General features: G+C 35.5%; 1 long non-coding RNA gene and 1 pseudogene across 1 annotated transcript; one reads left to right on the forward strand and one right to left on the reverse strand.

The window, feature by feature from the left end:
• The first annotated feature begins 3,091 nt into the window (after positions 1 to 3,091).
• LOC114731112 (probable serine incorporator) lies at positions 3,092 to 8,260 on the forward strand (annotated as a pseudogene).
• A 954-nt stretch (positions 8,261 to 9,214) lies between these two features.
• On the reverse strand, positions 9,215 to 9,736 carry LOC114731109 (uncharacterized). Its single transcript, XR_003738895.1, has 3 exons — positions 9,690 to 9,736; positions 9,540 to 9,585; positions 9,215 to 9,299 (listed from the first exon to the last, which is right to left on the reverse strand). It is a non-coding gene; the product is annotated as an uncharacterized LOC114731109 (long non-coding RNA).
• Positions 9,737 to 10,152: the final 416 nt, after the last annotated feature.

The following is a 10,152-nucleotide window of genomic DNA, read 5'->3' on the forward strand; positions in this document are numbered from 1 at the left end:
GATAGTGCTGAATGGTTTAGGAATCCACCAAAGGGACCAGTTTCTGATAATGGTACTGTGAACGGGGGGATCCTATCTACTTTACGTGAAGCACAAGCCTCCAATCTTCTGTTTCGCTCATTTTTATCTTGTGTTTTCTCTTTTCTCCTCCAAAGGAAATTTGCTGTTCACAACAAGACTCCACCAGCTAGTGGATCCTCTGGTGGCACAGAAACTTTATATATTCGAATGCTCTGCTCGACCACATTCCTGGCCGTGATATTCTAAGGACCTCAATGAACAGATTTTTAGTTCAACGCTTAATCACGTACTCCCTTGACAATGTTCAAATTAGATAACTAATTTATAAAGATTAAGTAAAATGAGTTAATTTGGTTATTTTTAACAAATATATATTAGGTTTACTAAAAGACCCTTTTTAATTATTTTTATTGAAACTACTCCTTGATTGAAACTCCTTTTTGGAGAAAAAATTATAAATTTAATAAACAAGGTACTATTTCACTAAATGAAATATAATGTATGTGCATATAATTTTTTTAGGAAAATTGTTGACAACCCTCACTGTAAAATTTATTGCCTAAAAGTAACCTAGAATTTGTTTAAGGACCAAGGTGCAACATATTTTCAGTGGGTGTAACTCTTTTTCAATTATATGCAAATGTAACTTATCTTCACTTTTGTGCAGAACAGAAGATATTTGCACACACTTACCCCTTGTTTGGATTGAAAGAAAATTAGGGAGAAGGAAAACTAGAGAAGAAAATATAAAAAGAAACAAGTTTTCTCTTACTTGGGTAGGGAAGAAAATGTAGGAGAAAAGAAAAGTGGAGGAAAAAATAAAATGGGCCACATGCTTCATTTTCTCTTCAAATTTTCTCTCCATATATGAAGAGATTTGAAAAGGAAAACAAGATTTCCATGACTGTCTCTCTTCTTTCTTAACTCTCTATATTTATTTTCTTCTATTATATTTAAAAAGTTATTCACTTTTTATTTTTTATCTTAAAACAATATTTTTATTAAATAACCTGGTTTTAAAACATAATAATCTGAAAAAATATATAAACCAAATAATTTGATTTTAAATTATTTGATGATGCTAATGTTAGTATAATTTTTCTATTGCAATATTTAATTTAATTTAACTTTAAATATGATATATTTTGATAAAAACATTTTAGTCATTTAGATATTTGCTAACTTTCTTTCCTCTCTATTTTCTCTCATCCGTCCAAGCAAGAGGGATGATAACAACTTCTCTCTATTTTTTTCCTTCCCTCTATTTTTTTTTCCTCTCATTTTCTTTCCTCTCAACTTTTTTTCTGATCCAAACAGAGCCTTAGAGATGTGTTGACTACGGCTGAAGAAGAGTTGTATCGACTGAAAGACTTAGGTTCTTTGATATTTACAGGTAACAAATTTTATAATGAGAAAATTTCAACAGTTTTTCCTATTCTTTTAACTTTTAAATCTCAACAATAAATCCAATTTTCGGCATCTACTTTTGTCGAGGGGAATGGCATTAACATTGGCCAAAAAATAAAAAAAGGAGAATGGCATTAAAGGGATTTAAAAATGGTGAAACACACTAAACAGATGGGATTAAAGTTACAAATTAAACCAAGCTATTGAACCCCCCCCAAACTCCCCAAAAAAAAAAAAAACAGAGTCACACAACATGCGAACTTCCACAGCCATAATGTAATGAAGCCAAATGCATGCATATAGTAATAATAATATGGTGCCCCATTATCATTATTATTATTACAAAAAACACAATCATATTAAAGATGGAGCAAACTTTGGCGTGAAACAACAAAATCACCACTCACATAATTATGATCCCCAAATTACCAACCACTCTACATGTATATATGTTTCCAGTGTCCACGTTTCTAACTAAACCACCTTGTGCTTTACAAGATCATTATCATTTTTCTTACACATTTTTGTTTCTCGCATAGGGTAAAATTACAGGCATTTGAGAGTTTGTTTCGTGGTTTTTCACCTTTTTGCTGAGATGTTACCTTAGGAGGTGTTTGGGTAATTTCATAATCACTTTTTAAAAGTATTTTTTGACAAATCGAGACAAATTCCTCTCTATATTTATTTCGTATACCGTAAAAACATTTCTAAAATCATGATTTTGTTTTTATTTAAACATCCCTTAAGATGGGCTTGCTTTCATCAACATTTAATGCTACATTTTGGATCAGACACTTAATAATTGCTTAAATAAGTTTCTCACTTTAGTGTCAAAGCTAAAAAGTAACGTGGAAAATTTTATGCTAATGCATCAAATTATTACTAATTAATCATCAGCATCAATCTAATCAATGTAAAATATAAAATATGTAACTGATTCATACTATTGCAAATAATGAGTTACTTTTTGGACTTTATGTAATATGAGAACCACTGAATTTAAAATTAAATATAAAAAAGTATTATCAGTATGGCCGTGTTGTCCCATTTGACACAACAAAAAATTAAGGGTAAATTTACAATTTTAATTTTGATCTTGTTTCTTAAATGTATTTTTAACTCTAATCTGATTTCTCATGTACGATCTTACCTGATTTTTTTTTAGTTGCAATCAGGGTTAAAATTTCATGGGAAAATTGAAAAAAAAGACTTGGAAATTGTAAAAACGCAAATAAGGACCCTTGACAACTTCACTTTGGGTTGAAGTTGTCAAAACCCAAAGTGAAGTTGTTAAGGGTCCTTATCTGTGTTTTTGCAATTCTAAAATCTTTTTTTTGCAATTTTTCCAAATTTCATCTTTATCCAAAAATTAAATTAAAAAAAATTAAAAGCCACTTAAGGGAAAAAGAGTGGCCTGGGTGATTTTGGCAGAAGACTTTGAAAGGAATCACTGGCTACTGGGAGCTTCCGGCGGGAAAATAAAAAAATAAAAATGAAAAAAAAAAGCTTACAAGGCAGAGAAAAAAACACACCAAAAGCAATTCCTGTCATATATATACACTCTGGTTAATCATTATTAAAGAGCCAAAAGCATAAAGAAATCCATAAATCTCTCTCTCTCTCTGATTATTTTGCTTCAAAAGAAAGAAGAGAGAGAGATAGTGTTGCAGGAGTGAAGCAAGCCTGTTCCAGAAATAATGATTCAGTGTTCGCTTGCGTCTTCGGCTTCTTCATACCGGCATTGATCTTCATCTCTCAGGTGCTTCCTCCTCTTGATTTTCTTTCTGCTTGCCTTTTTAAACAAGATTTTGATCACGTTTTGTTTGGCCTGATCTCTTATTTATTCTTAGCTCCATTGCGAGGCTTCTATTTCTGTTAGTTCTCTCTTTCTTTCAGTTGCTCCTAGCTCTGATTATTGATTCTGCATTTGCGTTGGAATAACTAAGGACTGTGTTGCTTGGCATTCTGTTAATGTTTCCTATAAGTATTTTTATAAATTTATTCTCTGAGAAGGAAAAAAATGACTAGCCGATCGTTGCTTTTATGGCCGTTCTGCTGGATAATCTGTTTCAACTTTCATCTCTGTGGATTATAAATTACAGAGTAGCTTTTTTTTTTTTTTTTGGGAAGAAAAATGTTGATAGAACTGCTTAATGCCTATGCAATACGCACGATTAAATTTTGCATGTTTGTTTGCCGGGAACTTGGAAAAAGCAAACAAACATAATTTGAACGCTTGCTTCGAGTTAAAGGAAACGAATCACTCCATTACACTCAACTCTTTGAAACGAAAGGCCACGGCTGATAATTTGAATTCTAATTTTGTTTTTGTCTTGTATATTCTATTTTGTTAATTGTTTGGAAAACAATTCAAGAAGGTTTAAAGTGTCACTTCCGTTTTGAACCTCAGAAAAATGTTTTGGTGAGTTTTACCTTCTCCTGAAAGCTGGAAGTTCAGAAATCAGCTCGATGGATAGGACTTTGTTAAACAAAGAATTTCCAATGGACTCATTCTCTGTGGATATTATGTGAAACGTTCTCTCTATAAACATTAATAATTATTGGTACGTCGTTGATTTGGTTGTGGCGACATTGATTTGGCTGTGACGATTATTTTTATTTCCTTCTGGAAATCAGATATAAAGCAGAGAGAATGATTTGGTAAGAAAAACGGTTAAAATTATCAAATTAGAATTTAGTCTACGAATAGGAAATACTCGGCCAAAAATTCTACGACTGTTGAGACTTAACAGAATGATTATTATGTCGGTTACGTGAAGACACTTTAATCGTTTACTAAAATTATCAGTTTCAATTTATGCATAGCTAAAACACTCATGTATTTCACATGATAACAAATCTGTTTCTGCATTTCAGGGCAACAGAAGATCTTATTAGAATGATAATGATAATATTTTTTCTCCCCTGTTCTATTAATGCTTTTCGGTAGAGGATGCGTTGAAGAAGAGATGGAAAGCGGTGCAAGCAGCAATACTCGTAATGAGGGCTGTACCAGTACCACCACCACCGTATCCAAGGACTGTTCATGGTTCAGTCAATTTCGCAATGCGTCGAATCCTTGGATGGCAAGATATGCCTATGGCTTCATTTTTCTAGTCGCAAATCTGTTGGCCTGGGTAGCGCGAGATTATGGTCGGGGCGCTTTGACAGATTTGGAGAGTAAGATTTGCCTAAATTCACTGCCTGTCATGTTAACACCATATCATCTAGTTTTCCACTACTTCTTGCAGTATCAGTTCACATCCTCGATTTTTTCATTACTACTTCATCTCAATGCATGCTTATCTTAGAGCCGACTTTCTGTGAATCAAATAATGCAATTAACTCTCAGAAGTTCCCAACTATTGAATATCTTGATGCTTGCTCATTATGATACTTTGGTTGATGACCAGAGTGGTGAAGCCAGTATTTTATTTCTAAAACTATAAACATTATTATGTTCAACATTAGTAAATCGGATCCTTTTCTTTATGTTAATAAAACCTGCACTTCAGTCCAAAGCTGTCTTCATTTGAACCTTTCGCTTTCTTAATTCTTTTGATGCCAATACCCAATAGCTCAAGATGTCATACACATTGCAGGGTTGAAAGGATGCGACGGTGGCAGAGACTGTCTGGGTGCAGAAGGTGTTTTGCGTGTGAGCTTCGGCTGTTTTGTATCCTTAGCAAGAAACATAGCTGACGAAGACTTTGCGTAAGTTCGAGTGGGTTGAAACAAAAAAAAAAAAAAAAAAGCCAGAAGGTCGTCTTGTCCTTTAAATGCTGTGAAATTTAATAAAATACTCTGAAGCATGAAAAACAAACAAAATTTGTACGAGTGAATTATTTATTTTTGATCTATTTCTACCGCTTTCTTTTTATGACACATTCTGATGTTCGCGCATCATAATCACCTGGTAATTTATGTCCATTAAGAACGCAAAACCAACGAAGACTCCTAGTCAAGGAGTTCAATAACTAGCAACTTAACTCAAGCTTCAGCCTTAAAATCTCCGTGGTGATCCTTAATCCTTGATCAGATATTTTTTATCACGATGTTTTTTTTCAACCGCCGGCACTTTTAAATTGAACGAACCCAGGGATTCATGGCACTCAGGGTGGTGGACGGTTAAGCTGGTTCTCTGGGCAGTGATGACAATCTTTCCGTTTCTACTTCCGTCTGGGCTTATTCAGCTCTACGGTTGGTCAATAGTATATTTGCAATAAGATTCATAGTATCCTCTGTGATGTTAAAGGTCGCTAATGTATCCTTCCTTATTCTTGTGTTGCAATTTTGTTGGCAGGGGAGATTGCTCATTTTGGTGCCGGGTAAGTTTGTGCCTCGTATAAATAATTTTCGTCATATAATTTCTTGAACTGATGACTGATAAAAGATTTCTGTGTTTTTTTTTCCCTCAGGGTCTTTCTCCTAATTCAACTAGTAAGCATAATCAGCTTCATTACGTGGTTGAATGATTGTTGTGTGTCTGAAAAATATGCAGACAGATGGTAAGAGTTTCTTGCTTAATGAACTTAACGGAATTCCTGAGCATGAACAATTTGGGATTAATGTAAATAACTATGTAAACATTGATGTTATTAACATTTAAACAAGACATGTTCGGTCATACTTGGGCATTATATTATTATGTGGTTCTCAAAAAAAGTCCCATGTTAGCCTTCTAGAAGAACTGGAAGCTCTCAACTGTCTAGAGCGTACTTGATGCTTGTGAATGGCTATTTAAGCATTAAGCTTTACGTGGCGAGCGGTAGGAGCGCAAATACTAATTTTTTTACTAAACAATATGGTAGCTAGGATAGGAGAACAAAAATTAAACTGTCTGTTGTTCATTACTGTCCAGTCCGTTTGTATCGGTTGCAATACATATAAATATAAGTTGACAAGTTTAGGATAATATCATTACTAATATGCCTTTAATCATAAATGTTATGCAGCCAAATTCATGTGATATTATTCGCAACTACTGCGTATGTTATCTGCTTGGTGGGGATCATTTTGATGTACATTTGGTATGCACCACAGCCATCTTGCCTCCTGAATATTTTCTTTATTACTTGGACACTAGTGCTTCTCCAGCTCATGACAAATGTGTCCCTGCACCCAAAGTAAGTTCTACTTCTCGCTGTGTTTGCTGGTTCATAACTTTCTCGGCCTTTTGGCTAAGATTAAGATCAAGTGTGTTTTCTGGTTCTATTCATCTTATACTACAATTTGACGGGAATTTCCGAATTTCCCCGATATAGGTGAATGCTGGCATTCTAACTCCAGGGCTGATGGGGCTTTATGTTGTATTCCTCTGCTGGTGTGCCGTTAGAAGGCATGACGACTACCACTCTCCTATAGTTTTCAACCCTTTTGTCTTACCTAATAATAATCCCTCTCCATGCTGGAAAATTCTTAAAGAAAGACACCTGATTTAAGTGAAATATTTGTATTTTTATTTCTAGTTCTTCATTGTTTTGGTCATATTTGTGTCTGCAGTGAACCAGATGGAGAAAACTGCGTCAGGAAGTCAGACTTTGCGGCCAAAACAGACTGGTTAAGCATAATTGTAAGTACTAATCCATGCTTAAACGATATTTGTACTTTGTACTTAGTTCTATTGTTATAGTTGTGAACTTTGTAAGGTGTGTGTATATCTATCACTTTTGTTAAATTCTTTCTTGATGAAGGCTTGGTAGTGCTAATTTCTACAGCTTTCCAATACGTGATCTCGTACTTCTTTGGGGCTGACTTGCAAAAAATAATTCTGTTGACAGAGCTTTATTGTTGCAATACTAGCAATCGTTATTGCAACATTCTCGACGGGCATCGATTCCAACTGCTTCCAGGTTAGTTACAGAATTAGAACGAACTTGAATTTTGAATTAGGCTCTCCGGTACAAATCTGACAGAGAACCCTGCAGTTCAGGAAGGATGACACCCCGCCAGCAGAAGATGACGTCCCCTATGGCTATGGCTTCTTCCATTTTGTGTTCGCCACAGGAGCTATGTACTTCGCAATGCTATTAATTGGATGGAATACTAACAGTCATCATGTAATGAGGAAGTATGATCCCACCCCCTCCGGTTGGTCTATCTAATTACCAATTTAATGAACAGCATGATGAAAAATAAGCATTTACGCTTTTTTTTTTTTGGGAAAATAATCACGTACACTTTAGTGGCCATGGTTACTAGTAATGTAGCTTCCGTCAAGTACTGAATATGTTATTTAGACGATTTAGATTCCAGCACCACACTAGAAGCCTATAATGGCCATCAATCATGCCATCGACGTAAATGTCCTGAACCATATCATGTTATACTTGTGGAAAGCTTCATCAGAGCATTCATGAAGGATCCATAAATAACATTCAATGCCTTTTTATCCTTCTGCAGGTGGACAATTGATGTGGGCTGGACCAGCACCTGGGTCAGAATTGTAAATGAATGGCTCGCAGTCTGTGTTTACTGTAAGTATTTTTGTTCAGTGAGGACCCACGAATTTTAAATTGCGAGAAAGATGCAATGCACTAACTTACTCTGTAGTTTTTAGTACAACCGTGGCACATAATTAAAGGAGCTTTTTATTATTACTTTTAACAGTGTGGATGCTGGTTGCCCCATCATATGGAAGAGCCGACAAGCTAATGCTACATAAAAAAAAAAAAATTTAAAAAAATTCCTACCTACCCGTTCGTGCTAGCTGAGATTCTTTTTATCGTCCCTTTTGGGTTGAAGATTTGGATGTTGAAATTACCCCATAGAGAACGCAATGAACTCCTCCAGCTCTGTCAGATAGGAAATTCTCCGTCAGAAGCACTGGATCCGGGGACATAACCCTGAAGGATATCCAATTTATTCCCGGTGAGGATATACAGTCTTCTTCTCACTCGATCTCAAGGACTACGAAGAAAATACGCTTCTTAACCTGTTCGTGTTACTCCTGAGATAAAGATTCAGGGATGCTTGCATCATAATTTGCTTAGGAAGTTTCATTGCTGGCACTCCCTGCAAAGAGAAGCATATTTTGGCGTCTCTGGTGAGAAAGGATATTGTAATCAAGTATAGGAAATTTTGTCCTTTTTTTTTAACGTGCAGCACATGCTCCCTGGGAGCATTCATCACATAGAATAGTGATTTTTCGTTTAAAAAGTGGATTCCCAGGATCCGCTGTGTATTATGTATTTTACCCACATAGGAACGGACTAAGGAATACTGTGGTGTTACAAAGACTTGAACTTGACTATAATTTATCGGTCACACTATATCATACATCATCATGTCATATATTTGTACAATGCAGCAAAACATGAAACCACAGCTGCTCAGCACCATCGACGCTACTATTGCAAATGTCCATGATTGCACCCCAAAAAAAAAAAAGTGAGATATCCACAGGGTATAATTTTACTGTTTACCGCATAGAGGTCATAGGCTCTTTCCTACATAATTCCTTTACGTGAAGAAAGTAGACAAGGCACCTTTCTATATAAAAAATTTACATGGCCAAGGCAGATATTGTTCTTCGACACCCCCCCCCCCAAAAAAAAAAAAAGTAAATCACTAATCTCTCTCTTTCTCTCTGTTTTTCTTTTCTTTCTCTCTCTTTGCACTTGTGGTTAGCTATAAATGACAGAGGGTGGAAAACCGCAAACCTCTAGTTTGTACAGAGAGCAAAAGATGGTGCTTGGTTTGAGAACTTTGGTGGCCTTGCAGAAACGTTCTTAGCATCATCCAAATGGATTCCGTCCTGCAGAAGAGAGATTGAGGAAGCAGAGGGTGAAAATGTACCAGAGAGATGCTGATTCAAGTTTGAGAAGCCAAAAGCGGCTCCCTCAGCACCAAAGCTCCCAATTTCTTGATGCCTGCACGTGAAGTTAAAAATATCAAAGAGGCATTATGAATTTTAACACTACGCCCATACTTAAATTGATCCTCGCACAAATTACTTCACAGACCAAGACAAGTAAAAACTCCAAAACTCTCAACAAAGCAATACCTAACAGATTAACTGTCCCCTGTAAAATGAGCTTCCAACAGAAAAGAAGCAGCCTAAACAAAACAAAGAAAAAAACGTATGAATAATCATAATCAAATAGTTTTACCTTGGCATTGCCATGTTCGTTTGCACTAGTTGCCCCATGTAAGGTCCTGAGGTTTTCAAAACACAGGTCAGCATACAGGGGAGAAAAAGGTGGAATAGCCTCAGCATGAATCATGAATAATTAACAGAAGAGTGATAGATGGTAATTTACTTGTTGTCATTGCTGATGGATGAGGCTGCATTTGTTGGGGTGGCATAATCCGTACCCAGGTGGATCCACGCAAGTGATGGATTACTCAGGCTTTAAAGAGGCATTAAACCTGAAGTTGATACCCTTGGCAGAGCACCTTGCAAGGATGATCTCAAAGCAAACTATACCCAAGGAACACCAACCGTAAAAGCATTACCCAAAAATTTTAATACCGATAAGCTGATTATCTAGTTATACTTTCTCTGGTCTTTAATATAAGACACAGTTAACTAATTGGGGATATTAAGAAAGTTAGTTAAGCTAGTTATTTATATAAATAGATGTTGTCTTTCCTAAAATACCTTATTAATCATATATGTTTAAATTACCCATGATAGTAACTCTTTAACATATCAACTACTATAGGGATTACTTGAGAGCAAAATAGATATAAATATAAAAGACAAAGTAGATTAAGATCTTA

The sequence above is a fragment of the Neltuma alba genome, unplaced genomic scaffold (assembly GCF_004799145.2).
Source record: "Neltuma alba isolate B1F8T4 unplaced genomic scaffold, ASM479914v2 tig00012804_pilon, whole genome shotgun sequence".
NCBI lineage: Eukaryota > Viridiplantae > Streptophyta > Magnoliopsida > Fabales > Fabaceae > Neltuma > Neltuma alba.